We start from the raw sequence: 18,791 nt of genomic DNA on the forward strand, positions 1-18,791 counted from the left end.
TCTCCTCAGTAAACTAGCATTACTGTAGACAGTGTTAGTGGCAGCAGCAGCCTTCTTTGCAGCTTGTGCCCAATCCATGTTAAAGTACAACTTGGAAGAAAACTGACCCCCTCTTAGAATACTGGGCATTAACAGCATTGGCATTAGCAGACTGTATATTGTATCTCCCTATGTATATTCGATCTCGAGTATAGATTGACCCCTGATTTCTGGCCCGGAAATTAGTAATTCACCCTATATCTTGTATATAGGTTGATCACCTATACATAGGTAGGGCAGCAACCTCTAACAACTACTTAAAGAAAATATGCTAACTTTACAAGTGCTGTGATGGTGATGGAATGACAAGTTATAGTATTCAATCACAGCTCTTTATAGAAATACAAGCAGAGAGAGAGAGAGAGAGAGAGAGAGAGAGAGAGAGAGAGAGAGAGAGAGAGAGAGAGAGAGAGAGAGAGAGAGAGAGAGAGAGAGAGAGAGAGAGAGAGAGAGAGAGAGAGAGAGAGAGAGAGAGAGAGAGAGAGAAAATTTCTGCTTGGAATTTATCCTTCAACTTGCTAAGAATCTATCAAGAGAAAATGTGAAAAGCTCTCAAATTCTACTTTCATTGCAGCTCCTGGAATATAGCCAAAAATATCCTTCAATTTCTATTCTTCTTCTTTCTCTCCTTTACTTTGCTCAGAAGGCATTATTGCCACCTCTTCTGATTCTAAAGATGAATTCTTCATTGAAATCTCTGCTAAACACTCAAGATTAGGTGATTCTGGACTTATCCCCTCCTTCACTATTTTACATCAGACACTGAGATTCCTCACATTGATGCTTTACATGTCTTCTCTAGCATTAACCCTAGGGACACTCTTTGATCTGATGTAATACCATATGTTGCTGTGTGCTGCTTCTGTCCTACATCTTGCTGTTATGTAGAGTGCCTTAGTGGTGAGAGTGAGGGAGTGTAGGACATGTCCCCTAGCCTCCCGGCTCTCTATTCCTCCCCCTTTCCCTTCCCTCCTGTCATGTGACCAAGCCACCTGGCAAATCTTTTGTCTGGCATGGTGTCCTTTTGTTTAGTGGTGGCCTGATACTTGTAAGAGGAGGATGTAATAGTGAGCAAACAGTGTGAGGTTGCATTTGCAGGCATAAGTAAGATAGTATCCAGGTGGGATATTAGCTATATACCTCACAATTTTAACTAGTGCATTAGCCTAAATGTATGGCTTGGCTTGGGCTGCTCTCAGAATCTAAGATGGGTGTATTTGCCTTTGGGGCACCACTCATTGAGCGTTCCTTGTGTTGGCATCCATCTTGGAGTGGGCCAGTGTCCCCTCCTTTGTCTAATCTTTATGTATTGTTCTTTTTCTCATAGTCCTCATAGTCTTCCTTGTTTAAATGCAACTGGCCCCCTGTTGTGTGTTCCTATCTGTCTCTGCGGCCAGAGGATATCTTTTATAAGTGTTTTGGGCATGACAGTCTTCCATTTCTCCACACTTGTTGCTGTTAGGGGGACAGATTCTGTCTTCTGAGAAACTGAAGATTGGTTCAACTTGAAGCTGGGTGCCTTAATATCTTATGCTGTTGTGGGTGTTTGCTCCTAAGATATTAAGGCCAAGCCTAATCATGTGGTACTTGTGTGTCTTCCCTAGGATGTATGCTTGCAATTCCTATTTCAGCAAGTGTGATAATACTCCAGTGAAAATAAGAAAAGACTGGAAAAAAAATTAGTAAGAAGCTGAAAACTTCTGTATGAACTCCTCTTTAATATATCAAAACTCCCCATGAATTCTCATTATAACAAGATTATGTTATTTATAATATGTAAATTTCCAAATTTTCAGCTTTTTTGCAAAAGTGATGCATCTCATAAGTTTAAGGTATAGGGATTTTAAAAACATAACATTAAATTCTGCATAAGTCTGTCTCAGTGTTTGTTCGTTAAATGTTAAAGTTTTTGCATAAGCAAGCTTGAAAGTAGATTACGCATTTTAGCCAAAATAAAAAAACACCTCTCGGATATATTTTCTTCAGTAACTCCTAAAGGACTTATTTCTTCATTAAATACATGTAGAGTGAAGATTCTGCTTTGTTTTTGTATATCTTGGTTTGTTATAAATGTCAAAATCTCACCACAAAATCATGAACATTAAATAAATACAAATGTTTCTGGTATTTTTAGTCTCATGGACAAGCCAGGAAACAATATAAAACCATACATTACACCTATACGATGTTAATAAAAGACTGAATTTACTTTTCCTTAATGTTATCTTCATTGCTAAACAAGTAATTTTTATTTAGTATTTACTAAACACATATTTATGACATAAAAGAGACCTCTTGACCTCATTGTGATGCTATGCTACTGCAGTGTCATGACAATATTTGTGGAATATATATTTTGTTTGTAATAGTAATAAGATCTTTCCTGCTGTTTTCAGGAAGGTTAAGTGATGTTGTGTGTGGCCATGATGAATTACTTGGACTCTTGTCTTTTGCTATACGTCCTGCATCAGACTACAGAGAGAGTAGTCTAGGGGTAGCTGACCTGAATGAGCAACAGCTGTAAGAGGGACTGGGTTTGTGGCCATAACAACTTTCATGACCTCATTCAGAACTGTAGTGAGGCCGTGGACAAGGTTATAGCTGTTTGTGACCAGTGAATTGTCTGGATTTGTGTACTTATTTGTTCCACACCGGGCTACGAGGGTGGTAGCCTATGGAAAGCTGATCCGAATTATTGGCAGCTGTAAGAGAGCTGGGTCTGGTTGTTCCATTGCCTTATCAAAGTCATCTACTTATGACTATTCATAAAGGATTTTCCTTCATGCCTGAAGTTTGCTTACTTTCAATGTCTTGCTATTTAATTCCTATCTGGCAATAACCAGGTAGGGCCTCTGAGTGCTCTTCTGAATTCTGACATGGTCTTCTATCTCTTCCATCTCTTGCCAAAATAGTCAGTTGTCTCCAGGTCTTCCTTCCAGCTGTTTCCCTAACTGACCATCTCAATGTAGTTCTTGGCCTTTCTCTCAGTCTTACTCCTGCCACCACTCCATATATCAATCTTTGAGGTATTCTGTCTTCTGGCATTCACTCTACTTGTCTGAACCATCCTCTCTGTCTGTGCTCTACCAACTTCACTACATCATTTTCATATATTGTTCTTATTTCATGATTTGTAATTCTGTCCAACCATCTTCATAAACTTCTTAAACAGTAATTTCAAATGCCCTTGATTTTTCTTTCCTACTTACTTAAGATCCAGCATTCACTTGTTGTGGGTTGTTTATTCCACTTGTATTTTCAGTTTCAGTGACAGTCTCTTATTTTTCCATATCTTCCATAGCAGGGGTGTATTTAGGACTCTGGAACACTGGGGGCTTATCCCAGCCCAAAACACTGGGTGGTTTTGGGTGAGAGAAGCAGAGAGTTTTTAAGGTAATTCTCAGGCCTCTTTGATATACATTTTTGCCAATTTTGTGTTATTGCATTTTGCAGTAACATAAAAAATATAAGTGTCATAATAAAATTTTCAAGTTATTATCAAATTATGATAAAGCATAAGCACATTTAAATGCTTAGGACTGATGTATCAATATCCTGTCCAACAGATAGACAGTTGGTCAGCAAGCATGTGAGGTCAGTGTGGGTTGCATTGTGGACATTAGCTGCCCCAATACCTCACACACTCTCCTGTCTGAACAAAGCTATCCTCCTACTCTGATATATGAATGAGAGAGAGAGAGAGAGAGAGAGAGAGAGAGAGAGAGAGAGAGAGAGAGAGAGAGAGAGAGAGAGAGAGAGAGAGAGAGAGAGAGAGAGAGAGAGAGAGAGAGAGAGAGAGAGAGAGAGAGAGAGAGAGAGAGAGAGAGAGAGAGAGAGAGAGAGAGAGAGAGAGAATGTGTAAAAAGAGTGATAAAAAGCATCAGTCAGTGAGTGAATAGGAAGGAGTGGTGCTAATGCTGAACTGCTCACTCCCTGGCTCACCAAGCTGTCTGTCATATGGATCCTGGATGTATCTAACTTCTCCCTCCACGGGCAACATAACGATTAATCATTTTTTGCTCTCTTCACCTAAAGAAGGAGAAAAGTTTTCAGCCTTTAACCTTATAATAGTTAAGTATTTTTTATCACAGTGTCATGATAATCATATCATATTATAACATAAATAATGTAGCCTGTCAGGTTTCATCTCATGAAGCCTACTACTTTACTACTACATTTTATAAATTTAGATGCTGGGTTTTACTCCTGTCATACTATCAATTCCTGCAGGCTGGAAGTTTATTTCATACAGGGTTAAAGCTTTTAAAGTTCTTTTACTGTAATACTTTACTGTTATTTTTACATCAATGAAGTTCAAATTCATGTAACTGTCTATCAAGATGAAGAGCACATCTTTTTGGAGTTAATGAGGTCTACAGCAGGAGGTGAAGGGACTTCAAGGCTTTCCTGATGCTGCGCCTGCACTCAGAACTGAGAACAAAGCTACTAGATCTGCTGGAAACCCAAAAGTTCATGCCAAATCTTGGCTCTCTAGCTAACTGTGAAGAGCCTGGGGATGTATGGAAGGTGGCCACAGGAGTGAGGCAGGTGAGGAAGGTGACACCAGCATCAAAGCCAGTTACCAGGAATGTCTTTTCTCTTCTGGCTGATGAGTTTGAAGGTAAGAAAGATACAACAGATGAGCTCAATCTGTCTTCTGGTAAAATTCTAATTATAAGGGACAGCCCGGTGAGGAATTTAGGAAGATATAGTGAGCATAAGATGTGTGTATATATGCCAGGTACAGGGATTAGAGATGCATCAGCCAGGATATGGTTGATGAGGGTTTCACTCCTACTGTCTGCATTTGCACAAGTGGAAATGACATAAAAAGGGTTAAGAAGGAGCTTTTTAGATGGTACAGGGAGGGTCTTGGTATAGTTTGAGATATAGAGGGCACTCCATTTCCTGCTCCTCAGGAAGTTGGGAGTGGGATGGTGGTCTGCCAATTTTCCTAACAGCTGGTTGGCTAAGCATTGTAAATGAAATGGGTGGTTGTTAATTGTAATGATGTATTGGATATCTGCCTCTGTATCTGCAGTGAAAATACTATCCTCATTACTATCCATATCTGTATTTCAAAACAATAAAGATCCCCATCAATGTCTACAGCCGCATTTTCAGATGACAAAAGCTCTGCCTTCATCTTCACCTTTGCATCAAAGAAACAAAGAGGTTGTGGATCTGTATGTTTGTAAGTGTGTGTGTGTGTGTGTACAATGATAAGTGAAAGAGACTGACCAAGAGTGTGAAGGATACTGAGAGAGAGAGAGAGAGAGAGAGAGAGAGAGAGAGAGAGAGAGAGAGAGAGAGAGAGAGAGAGAGAGAGAGAGAGAGAGAGAGAGAGAGAGAGAGAGAGAGAGAGAGAGAGAGAGAGAGAGAGAGCGAGAGAGAGAGAGAGAGCGAGACCGAGAGAGAGAGAGAGAGAGAGTGAGTCTGTGGGAATCATGAGTGTGTGAGGTGAATTAGGCTAAGTTTGAGTAAGTGAGAATGTGTGAATGAATTGAATGAAAAGTAAGTATAAGTTGCAAGGTTAATAGTGAGAATGGCTGTGGATAATAAGGTGTTGTAGCAAAGGCACCCAGGCCTATGGCATTGCCCTCGACAACGCCAGCCCCTACACTGTCCATAGTAACCCCTGACATGACCCCTCGTGATGCCACATCATTAATTTACGTCATTCCTGGTCATGAACAGGACAGTGCCTGCCCTGACGCTGAGGCACCCGAGCACTGAGTAAAGGTGACTAAGGCAGCGTGATTAATGGACCTATTAATATACAATTTTATTGTTACTACAAACTTACTGATGTACTTTAATGAAACTAAGATAGGGCCAGCCTATGCAAGTTGATGGCCTCACAAAACAGTGACCCACTATTAGCCTCAGTAATGTGCAAGCTAGGACATAGAAAAGCTATATATGCTTATATACAAGGATGATTAACTACAGACTCCCACCAAGACATGTTTCTTACAAACCTATGTATTACTAAGTGAAGTATAAGCATCCTGATCATGCATACTGAAGGAAGAGATGAGTATGCTAATTAGTTAGTTTTAAATCTTAAAGGGTAACTCCTTATGTAGCAGTAGGTAGCAATGTAAGTAGGTCGATGTCGTCGTTGTCAAAACTGAATATAAGGCGAAGCAGTGAACTGTTCTCTCAGACTAGACTCCTTAACTAGACTCCAAGAGTGGAGTATTACAAGTTTTTGGAAGGTGCTTACACTTAACAGCACCATGAAGCTCCCAGCCATTCTCTGTCTCGCTTTGGTCGTCAGTAATGCTTAGAAGATTTTTCCTAAATGCCTTGTTTGTCTCGACTTAGTATGCTGTTTCCAGTATACTGTGTTATATGTTATTTTCATGTGTTGATATAATATTGAATAATAATTAGTGATTTAATATCTTTTGTGGCATCTCACATGCAGTGCTATTATTTTAATGATGCATTTGATTATTTTTTTTTATGTGATTATATTGTGTGTGCATTTACATGTTTGTGTGTTATGTGTTACTGAATGACCTGAGTTGACTGATAAACTCCTACTAAAGTAAAGCAAATAGTAACGTCAAGATTTATTGAAAAGTTACTCAAAGTTTTAATATGAGGTGGAGTTATTTTCTTTTCTTGCATCAGTTGAAATCAGTTGTTGGAATGTTTATTTACTGGTTAATAAATAATGTTAGCTTTTCTGAACTGCATTTGTAACTTACCCCACAGTGAGTAACCTTAAACTTTGAAGTGCTTGGTGTATAAATAATTCCTGCAATTCCTGCATAGACTCTGCCTTACCTTAAAGATAAGTTGGAGGATTACGACAAAGGAATAAGTAAGAATAAATGTGATGAGGAGTATTCCTTACGAGGCGAGATTGAAGTTGTTAAATTTACATTCTTTAGAGAAACGTAGGTTAAGAGGGGACCTGATAGAAGTCTTTAAGTGGTATAAGGGTTATAACAGGGGTGATGTAAGCAAAATTCTTAGGATCAGTAACCAGGGTAGAACAAGAAATAACGGGTTCAAGCTTGAAAAATTTAGGTTTAGGAAGGAGATAGGAAAAAATTGGTTCTCAAATAGAGTGGTAGATGAGTAGAACAGACTCAGTAATCATGTTGTTAGTGCTAGGACATTAGAGCTTTAAGAGAAAAGTAGACAGGTTTATGGATGGGGATAATAGATGGAAATAGGTAGGTATATTTCATACAGGGACTGCTACGTGTAAGCCTGGTTGCTTCTTGCAGCTTCCTTTATTTCTTATGTTCTTACGTTCTTATGTGAAAGCGAGTCAATGTGAAGGAGAAAGTGTGAGTTAAGGTGGGTTCACACTTGGCAATTCACTGCTGAATTGCCATCCTTCACAAGATGGCAATAACTAGCAAGAAATCCTCCCAATTGGATGTATGTTCACACAGGAGGCTGGGAAGGGAAGGCTGGTTGGCAGGAAATGAGTGAGCAAACAGCAACTCAGCAAGATGCCTTCCTCCAATGATGATGCCAAAGTGTTGGCTGCATTTCCTTTGGTGTACAAGAAGATAAAATGGAAAAGCCTGTGGACATGTCCCTGGCTTAGTAGAAGAGGAGAAAGGAGTGTCTGATACACTCTTGCCTGAGCTGAGTGTGGAAGACTAGACAGTGGTTACACTTCAAAAGGGAGCAGTACCATGGTCTTCTGCTTTTGATTCCCCTTATCAAGAAGGAAGATACCCACATGAGGGATATAGTGACACCTGGTGAACACCTGACACTTATGCTGCATTATCTAGCAATAGGTAAGGAAGAGCGATCAGTAATTGTTAAGAACTTAGCTCCTTCTGTTGCAGTTACTACTCAATCATCCATATATATATATATATATATATATATATATATATATATATATATATATATATATATATATATATATATATATATATATATATATATATATATATATATATATATGAAGAGAGAGAGAGAGAGAGAGAGAGAGAGAGAGAGAGAGAGAGAGAGAGAGAGAGAGAGAGAGAGAGAGAGAGAGAGAGAGAGAGAGAGAGAGAGAGAGAGAGAGAGAGAGAGAGAGAGAGAGAGAGAGAGAGAGAGAGAGAGAGAGAGAGACAGAGAATCTTGGGTCCCGGAGATGACATGGGTTCCTCACCAGCTCCAACATTAACTTTTCTGGCTCTGGACACCACATCTTCCACAACTCTCTTCCCGAGGATACAATGTAAATAAAGCAGTGGGCATCTGGACAAGATAAACCTATAGGTCTTGTTGGTGCAGCTGACAATTCCAGCCACCAGGCACCAAAAGTCCAGCAGGTGGGCCAACATGGCTTGCAGTAGCTGGCAATTCAGCAGCAAACTGCTAAGTGTGAACCTATCTTCAGATTATGAAAATAAGTGAAAGATTAAAATGTGAATGTGAGTGAGAATGAGAATGGGGATGGGAGCAACTGCTAATTAGAATAAGTCAGCATTTGTGAGAGAGCACAAGTGAGTATGAAAGTTAGCAAAAGATGAAGTGTGACTGAGTGAGTAAGAACAATCCCGAAGATTGATAAGTAGAATAAGACTGACTGAAAATGGAAATGGAGTTATTCAAGATAAAGTAAAAGAGGGAGAAAGGATGCAATGGAATGAGTGTGTGGGAGAAAGTGAGGTATCACTCACCTGTCCCTCTATCTAGCACAGACTAGGGGAGGGGAGGTGACAGGAAGGGAGGTTTGAGACAAAATGAAAGACGAAGGGAGAGAAAAGGAGCAAGTGGAGAAAGGGATGAATTGTGGTGCAGAATGAGGAAGGGGGTTCATAACAAAGGAAGGAGAGTACTTGGGGCAAGAAAGCAGAGGAAGGGTGAAGGAAGAGAATGAAAGTACAGGGAGAAAGTACAAAGAAAAAATACTGTATAAGCAGGAAGGGTGAGGAATGAATGAATAATTAGAAGAAAAGAGAAAGTAGTTGGGAACAAGTATTCCCCATTTCCTGTCCCCTACTCCTTTTTGTCCTTCCCCCATCCATCCCCATCCCACTTCTATTCCCTCCATCTCTTTGCTCCCTGTATATTCCTTCCCTTCTTCATTCTTGAAGTATATTATACATACACCACCTCTCCTCTTCTAAACCTCACCTTCTTTTCATTGAAACTCAATAGTGTCCAAGTGTCCATACTGAAATATGTTTTAACATTATGTGGGAAATGACCTGTAGCCCCAATGGGATCCTGGTCCCTGACTTCAGGAAAGAAGGCTATAAGGGTTTAAGAAAATACCTAGATGAGGTAGGAAATTTAGGACTTAAAAGAGAGGTGAACATAGTTAGAGGAATTATAATGAATTGGTTAGAGTAATAATGGCAGGTCAAAAGAAGTATATCCCTTAGAGAAAATAAGATCACAAACAAATAAAAAAAAAATAAAAAAAAAATGGATGACAGCTAGATTAAAACATATGATAGGTATGGAAAGAGGAACATATAAAATAATCAACAGTAGGCAGACAGATTTAAGAGTGAGTGATTTTTTTTAATAAGAGGGCCACTGGGCATGGGGGAAAAAAAAAAGTCCATTTGAGTGCCAGTTTCCAAAATGAAGTCAAATATTGAACAATAAGGGTTTTGAGACTTCACTCTTGAAATAGTTCAGGTCATAGGAAGGTGGAAATACAGAAGCAGGCTGGGAGCTCCAGAGTTTACAACAAAAATAGGATGAATAACTGAAAACATTCCATTAAAAAAGTGGACAGAATAGGGATGAGAGAAAGTAAAAAGCCTTGTGTAGCAAGGCTGTGGAAGGTGGGGAGGCAAGCAATTAGCAAGATCAAAAGAGCAGATAGTGTGAAAATAGTGATGGAAGAGAGCAAGAAATGTCAGAATGCAGCAATGAGTGAGGTTTAAAACAGTCAATTAGAGGAGAGAAGTTGATAAAATGAAATACTTTTGATTCCACCTTGTCTAAAAAAAGCAGTATGAGTGGAGCTGCCCCATATATGTCAAGCATACTCTATACATGGATGGATGAGACAATTATATAGATTTAGCAGTTGGGGAGGGTGAAAAAACTGGAGATGACTCCGAACATTGAACTTCATAGAAGCTGTTTTAGCTAGAGATGAAATGTGAAGTTTCCAATTTAGGTTACAAGTAAAGGACAGACTGAGGATGTTAAGTGTAGAAGAGGGGGGACAGTTGAGTGTTACCTAAGAAAAGAGGATAGTTATCTGGAAGGTTGTGTCAAGTTGATTGATGGATGAATTGAGTTTTTAAAGCATTGAACTATACTAAAGGCATGTTCTATTTACTGTGATCCATTTCAGATCACTGATCTGATCATGCAGCTCATGTTCTATTTACATCTTGATCTGAATTTAGCCTGATCTGAATGATCTAGATCATGATCTGGGTGATCTGTTTCTGTAGGTGGGTTATAGCAGATGATTCTTGCTGAAGCTGTTGGCAGCAGCCATATTAGTGGCTGAGCAGCCTATAATACACAGCAAGAAAACGGGTGATATGTTTGAGGAACAAAGTGAGTGATAATGAATCATTGCAGAATGCTGCTGTGGGCACAGAATGTGAATAGTGGTAGTGACAGATGCCAGAAACAAGGGAGATATTACAAACCACACCAAGCCTTGGTTTAATGGCTTCTGATAATAATTATATGGCCATTACCACCTCTATCTATGACTACATGATGAGTCAAATGAAGATAATACTTGTTCATTTGAAAAGAATACATCTCTATTTTGGAAGTGCCTCAGTAATAGTGTCAATATAGCCTCATCATGTGGGCCAGGCTAGCCTCACCTTACGTCTGAATACAGTAAAATCCCTCTCATCCGGCATTCGAGTATCCGGCAGCTTCAAGTATCCAGCACATTTTTCCCGAGCCTTAAAATCAATATAAAATCAATGTGTACTCATAAAATTGATTAAAATTCCTGCGTGAGGCATACTTTGTCCCCTTGCCACCAGAACGCACTACTTCGCGCCACCTGCGGCCCACTGCACTGCGTTTACTCAGTGACTCAGTCCCGCGTGTGCACTGTTTATCACCTGATGCCTTCATCATGCCTAAAGTTGTAGAAAAGAGGAAGCGGGTTGTGCTTACACTTCAGCAGCTGATCAGATCAGCTGCTGATTAAGATCAGCTGATCTTTGTTATGGTAAGATGCATGAGTGTAGGGTGGTGATTGTGGACATAATTTCACTTCTATTCAAGTATTCGGCAATATTCAAGTATCCGGCATGTCGGCGGTCCCGTTGACGCCAGATAAGAGGGATTTTACTGTATTTTCTAATTTTACCATTCTGTACTTCACCACAGCGAGTACTATCAGCAAGTTGTGTGTGAAGAGAACTTTATGTGAAACTTTATTAAAAAATGTTCATGGCCAGGCACGGAACCCAGTCTTGTGCTGCCTGGGTAAGTATGTGGCTGGGACTCAGAGGAGGCCTCGGTCCAACTTCCCCAATGACACTTCCTTAGAGCACAGTGTCACGTGAGCATCAACAGTCTGCTGAACGTGACAGTTGGGCAGCGACATGCATGTGTTGTTACTGTTTTGATCAGTAATGGCTAAGAGCATTCTTTTTACCCTGAACGAATCCACATCAGATCTGGATTCAGATCAGTGATCTAGAGCTCATCAATGTTGTAAATAGAAGATGCCTTAAGTTTGCTCTGCACCAATCATAAATTTTAGAGAGATCTGAAGTCTGTGGTTTTTCTGCATGAATTATTTAATTCCTGAAGGGTTGGACATATATGAAAGGACATGGAAGAGTGCAGGATGATATTATTAGCAGAGAAGTAAATAGAACAAGAAGTTTGGCATAGAATTAATAAGAAGAGTGGACAGAACCCTAAGGAATACAACTGTTAATAGATAGAGTTGATTAATAGAGTTGAAAGAGTTTGACTAGGCAAGGTGTAAACAAGGAGTCAAAGCTTCAGAGAACAATAGGAGGGACCCCATTAGGTCCATAAGCCTTCCAATAAGAGCATACAAAACATCAACGGAAAGTATCTTAATGGGTAGCATTCATGAAGTAAACAATTCATGTAAGGAGGCCACAGAATGCCTGACTTCTGATCTCTGTATAATTTCTGATTGGGACAGAGCAAACTTGGTATTGTTCAGTGCCTCAAAAACTCAATTCTTCCATCTATCAACTCGACACAACCTTCCAGACAACTATACCCTCTTCTTCAATGGCACTCAACTGTCCCCCTCTTCTACAATGAACATCTTCGGTCTGTCCTTTTCTTATAATCTAAACTGGAAACCTCACATCTCATTTCTAGCTAAAACAGCTTCTATGAAATTAGGTGTTCTGAGATGTCTATGCCAGTTTCCCCCTCCCCCCCCCTTGCTGCTAACTCTGTATGAGGGCGTTATCTGTCAGCGTATGGAGTATGCCTTACATGTCTGGGGGTTCCACTCATACTGCTCTTTTAGACAGGATGGAATCAAAATCTTTTAGTCTCATCAACTCCTCTCCTCTAACTGAATGTCTTCAGCCTCTTTCTTATTGCTGCAATGTTGCATCTCTTGCTATCTTCTTTGTTTTTTTTTGGTAGGAGGGACAACAGCCAAGGGCAATAAAAATCCAATAAAAAAAGTTCACTGAGATCCTGGTCCTTGAATAGTGTCCAAAGCACTAATAAAAAATTGAAGGTCTTGAAAACTCCCTCTTGAAGGAGTTCAAGTCATAGGGAGGTGGAAATACAGAAGCAGGCAGGGAGTTCCAGAGTTTACCAGAGAAAGGGATGAATGATTGAAAATACTGGTTAACTTTTGCATTAGAGAGTGGGACAGAATAGGGGTGAGAGAAAGAAGATCGTCTTGTGCAGTGAGGCTGCAGGAGGAAGGGAGGCATGCAGTTAGCAAGATCAGAAGAGCAGTTAGCATGAAAATAGTGGTAGAAGATACTGAGCGATGCAACACTAGCAATGAGAAAGAGGCTGAAGATAGTCAGTTATCAGTTAGAGGAGAGAAGTTGATGAGATGAAAAGCTTTTGATTCCACCCTGTCTAAAAGAGCAGTATGAGTGACTATGGGCAGAGAAACTTAAACTAAAACTCAGGGAGCAAGTGAGGCTATGGGACATTTATTGTGCATCTGGTGTCTGCATCCTTCATTCCTGCTAACCTTCCTACTCTCTCTCTACTCCCATCTCCTCTTCTTTCTTCCTTCCTCTCACTTCCTCTCTTCACTAGTTATGCCTCACATAATAAGAGAAAGTGAGGAATGTATGCCTCCATGTCAGACACTATCACCTCTATTATACGCTCAGCACAGAGAGTGGTCTCTGACACGAAAGCAGTATTCGTTCGAAGGAAAATCAGAACATATAATACTTCCAAAGATTCCCCAATTAGCAGAGGGAAAACACTAAAGGTAACTCTGCTTTGGAATGAAATCATAGCCAAAAATATTATCAACAACCTAATGTGTTTTTATCAGTTATGCAAAAGGAGAAACAAAGATAAAATAGGCCTATTAAGAAAGGGTGGAAAAATAATTGACAGTAGTAAGGTCATGAGAACTGCAATTAATGAGTATTTCTTATCAGTATTTGATGTAGGAAGATGTTACATCTATACCCACAGCAGTACAAGTGCTTAGGGGAAGGGAAGATGAAAAGTTAGCGGATATTAGTATAGCTAGAGAGGATGTAGTCAAAGGGATTAATAAACTTAGGCAAAAGTCTACCATATGATGAGATGTACCAACAGGTTTTAAAGAAGTGTAAAAATGTAATTGGTATAACATTAACTGATGTATTTAAAAGATCAGTGGCCACTGGGATTGTTCCAAGTCAGTAGAGACAGGCTAATGTAGTTCCTTAAAAAAAAAAATAAAATAAAAAAATAGCTAACTTAAAGAGTAGATCAAATAAATTCATGGACAATGACATTAGATGGTGAGTAATGGGTATTCAGGAGCTGCCTTGAATAGGCCAACAAACATTTTGCAGCTTCCTTACTCCTTATGTTTTCATGTTCGAGAACTAAAAATAAATTAAATACATATGGAGTGAGTTGGTGAGGGAGGCTGCTGGGTGTTTAGTTGTGGAAAAGGGTAGTGATGGTGTTGGTGGTAGTTGTATAGGTTCTTGATAAGCAGAACTCCAACACTCAACTTCTTTACTCAATAAAGTATTAAAGCATTCAATGTTGAGCTTCTGTTGCCATTCACTATATCTTATGATGACAAAAATAAGACATCCCACATTCCTTTCCTATGAATTCTGTCATTGATAGAGAAAGAATGTGGGATGTCTTGAAATTGTATGGTGTATATGGTAAACTGTTTGAAGGGGTAAAATTTTTTTTAGGTGAATAGTAGGGCATGTGTGAGGATAGGAAGCAGTATAAGTGAATGGTTTTCAGTCAAGATAAGCTTATGTCAGGGATGTGTAATGTCACCATGGCTATTTAACATGAACATGGATGGCGTGGTGAGAGAAGTTAATGTTAGAATTTGAGTAGAGGATTGGGCCTAATAACAACAGAGGGAGGAGAATGAAGTGTAAACCAATTGCTGTTTGCAGATGACACGGCATTGGCAGCAGATACAGAGAAGTTAACTAGGCTGATAGAGGAGTCTGGATGGGTGTGGAGAAGGAAACTGAAGGTGAATATAGGAAGAGTAAGGTAAAGAGGTGCACCAGGAAAGCAGGTGGTAGGATGATTGTAAGGCTGAATGGTGAGGAACAGGAGGAGGTAGACTGTTTCAAATATCTTGAGGTCTACAGTAACAATGGATACAAGGTTAGAGTTAGGATGAAGGAGGCAGGAAATTGTGAATAGACTGTTCGAGAGTAGCAGACTTGGAATGAACGTAAAGAGAATATTGTATAAAGGGATAGTAGTAACTAATTCATTGTACAGTGCTGAGACTTAGAGTATAGGAGTAGCAGACAAGAAAAGATTAAATGCAATGGAGATGATATGTGTAAACATTATGTGTAGAGTAACTCGGATGGAAACAGTCAGAAATGAGAAAGTGTAAAGGAGAATGGGTGTTGCAAGAAACTTGATGGGATGGGCAGAACAATATGTGTTGAGATGGTATGGGCATTTTGAAAGAATGGAGATGATAGGTTGGTGAAGATAGTAAGAAAAGTGTGAAAGATGTGAACTTGCAAAGTGGTCATGTAAGGGATGGATAGATAGTGTAAAGGATGCCTTAAAGGGAAGAGGACTGACAATGGAGAATAGTAGAATTATTGTATGTGGCAAAAATTAATGGAATGGAATGATGTGGCCACGCAACCTCCACAGGAGGTGCCACACACTGATAGTTTCACGCAGGTGTGGGGCATTAGGGTGTGGTAAGGGAGAATACTTACTATGAAGGAGTCTTGTTCCACACCATACTGTATAACCTGTGCAACTGATCCTGGTAAACTGAGGGCAGGGGCCAAGGAGCTGAGAGAGTGGTGTGAATATAAAAGTTGTGTGTATTGTTTTGGTTATCCTTCTTTTTATGGGAGAAAGCCTTGGTGTATATATATATATATATATATATATATATATATATATATATATATATATATATATATATATATATATATATATATATATATATATATATATATATATATATATATATATATATATATATATATATATATATATATATATATATATATATATATATATATATATATATATATATCACGCAGGGAAGCCACAGAACACTTGACTTCTGATCTTTCTAAAATTTCTGATTGGGGCAGAGCAAACTTGGTATTGTTCAATGCCTCAAAAACTCAATTCCTCCATCTATCAACTTGACACAATCTTCCAGACAACTATCCCCTCTTCTTCAATGACACTCAACTGTCCCCCTCTTCTACACTGAACATCCTCGGTCTGTCCTTTACTTATAATCTGAACTGGAAACTTCACATCTCATCTCTAGCTAAAACAGCTTCTATGAAGTTAGGTGTTCTGAGACGTCTCCACCAGTTTTTCTCACCCCCCCCAGCTGCTAACTCTATACAAGGGCCTTATCCGTCCATGTATGGAGTATGCTTCACATGTCTGGGGGGTTCCACTCATACTGCTCTTCTAGACAGGGTGGAATCAAAAGCTTTTCGTCTCATCAACTCCTCTCCTCTAACTGACTGTCTTCAGCCCCTCTCTCACCGCCGCATTGTTGCATATCTAGCTGTCTTCTACTGCTATTTTCATGCCAACTGCTCTTCTGATCTTGCTAACTGCATGCCTCCCCTCCTTCCGTGGCCTCGCTGCACAAGACTTTCTTCTTTCTCTCACCCCTATTCTGTCCACCTCTCTAACACAAGAGTTAACCAGTATTCTCAATCATTCATCCCTTTCTCTGGTAAACTCTGGAACGCCTTGCCTGGTTTTGTATTTCCACCTTCCTATGACTTGAATTCCTTCAAGAGGGAGGTTTCAAGAGACTTATCCACCAATTTTTGACCACTGCTTTGACCCTTTTATGGGACTGGCATTTCAGTGGGCATTTTTTTATTAGATTTTTGTTGCCCTTGGCCAGTATCCTTCCTACATAAAAAAAAAAAAAAAAAAAAAAAAAAAATATATATATATATATATATATATATATATATATATATATATATATATATATATATATATATATATATATATATATATATATATATATGTTACGCATAATGTGGACAATTGCCTAATGTGAACATTAGGCAGAAAATTGCCTAATGTGCACATCAAGCAAGTAGGTTGCGTAAAGTTTACAAATTGTTAACATTAGGCAAAAAATGCCTATTGTTCAAATTATGCAGCTCAATTTTGCCCAATGTGAATAAGGAAAACATACCGAGACGCAATTGATTACGGACGTGACGATGCTGATGTGCTCTCTCTCTGGGCTGATATGGGCTAACCTAACCTAACCTAACCTAACCTAACCTAACCTAACCTAACCTAACCTAACCTAACCAAACTGTAGACACTGGTTTGTCATTCAATTCACATTAGGCAAAATACCCTTGCCTAATTTGAAAATCATGCCTAAAGTGGACATTAAGCAAGTAAGTTGCCTATTGTCAACATCGTGCAAACAAATTGCCTAATGTGAACATTAGGCAATTTCACTGCCTAATGTTCACATTAGGCAATTATCCACATTATGCGTGACATATATATATATATATATATATATATATATATATATATATATATATATATATATATATATATATATATATAATCTGTGTGTGTGTGTGTGTGTGTGTGTGTAAAAAAGTTTCAATCTCTCTACAATATAAAATTTAAACCAGAACTATGGTCTGACCATTTTATCCTGAGTGTTTAAGGGATTTTCTGGCATGCAGCTCTGCCAAACTTTAAAATGAGCAAATTATTGGATTAGAGCCTAAGTGTCAGTGATAACCTCTCTCTCTCTCTCTCTCTCTCTCTCTCTCTCTCTCTCTCTCTCTCTCTCTCTCTCTCTCTCTCTCTCTCTCTCTTTCTCCATGTAGAATCTAAATTTTAAGCAAATTTATTTTTATTAAAGAGATCTAGACTTGTCTACAAATTATTAATATTAAAGAAAAAATCTGACTGCTTGTCAGTCAGTCAGGTTTCCTGCCTGCCTGCCTGCCTGACTCTCTCTCTCTCTCTCTCCACCTCCCTTCCTTCTCTTCTTCTTCATGTATGGTGCGAGAGAAAGTGACCAATGGAGTGACATGGTCACTCTTACAGCATGACCTGAATGAGTCAATCATAGAGACATGACCCTGACTGGAGGAAACATTGTCAAGTATTATGTTGTTTGCAAAAAAATAAAAATAAATAAATAAATAAATAAAAAATAAATAAATAAATAAAAAATAAATAAATAAAAAATAAATAAATAAAAAAAAAATAAATAAATAATTACATTAACTTGCCTTTTTGGAGCCTTACAATGTATATATACTATAACTCCATTTAATTTTGAATTAGTGTGTCTTGGTAGAAGTATGGCAGTACTGAAGGGCAGGAGATCCCAAGAAAGGGCAATGCCTAAATGCTCAGGATAAAATAGTCAGATCACAGTGATTTTGTAACTAACAAGTCTTTTTTTCTTAAGAATTGCTCATCACAGTGCACCACTGTTTGTTGGATTAAATTTTGCAAGACTACTCATAACAGCTTACTCTCAGTGATTACACTTCCCCAACTGAGCTGGGGAAGCTCCAAGCTGATCTTGCCAACATCAGGTTACATTTTTTCCTTTTGCAATGAATATCTATTTCCTTTCTGAGTCTGCATAAAATGGAGACAACAGGCAGTCCATAAACAGGGTAAAACAGCCCTAAAATACAAGTGAATAGAATCCATCTGATTGCCACACTCCCTTCTTAGGTTGCATTTCTGAATATGGTAGGAGTGTTGCTGCTGCTGCTGCATCATCACAAATATATAACAATGAATTGAAACAGATTTTTACTACATTGCTGCATGCTTCAAAATAAGCCATAATTTAGCTTGAGTCAGTCTCTATATATTTTTTTTTTTTATGTAAGAAGGACACTGGCCAAGGGCAACAAAAATCAATAAAAAAAATGCCCACTGAAATGCCAGTCCCGTAAAAGGGTCAAGGCAGTGGTCAAAAATTGGTGGATAAGTGTCTTGAAACCTCCCTCTTGAAGGAATTCAAGTCATAGGAAGGTGGAAATACAGAAGCAGGCAGGGAGTTCCAGAGTTTACCAGAGAAAGGGATGAATGATTGAGAATACTGGTTAACTCTTGCATTAGAGAGGTGG

At 38.9% G+C, this 18,791-nt stretch overlaps 1 protein-coding gene across 1 annotated transcript in view; it reads right to left on the reverse strand.

Annotated features, from left to right (window-relative positions):
• The window catches only part of LOC135111538 (protein argonaute-2-like), a 253,733-nt gene that overhangs the window by 116,372 nt on the left and 118,570 nt on the right, over positions 1-18,791 (reverse strand). The gene's annotated exons all lie outside the window — the stretch shown is intronic.

The sequence above is a fragment of the Scylla paramamosain genome, chromosome 22, assembly GCF_035594125.1.
Source record: "Scylla paramamosain isolate STU-SP2022 chromosome 22, ASM3559412v1, whole genome shotgun sequence".
Classification (NCBI taxonomy): Eukaryota; Metazoa; Arthropoda; class Malacostraca; order Decapoda; family Portunidae; genus Scylla; species Scylla paramamosain.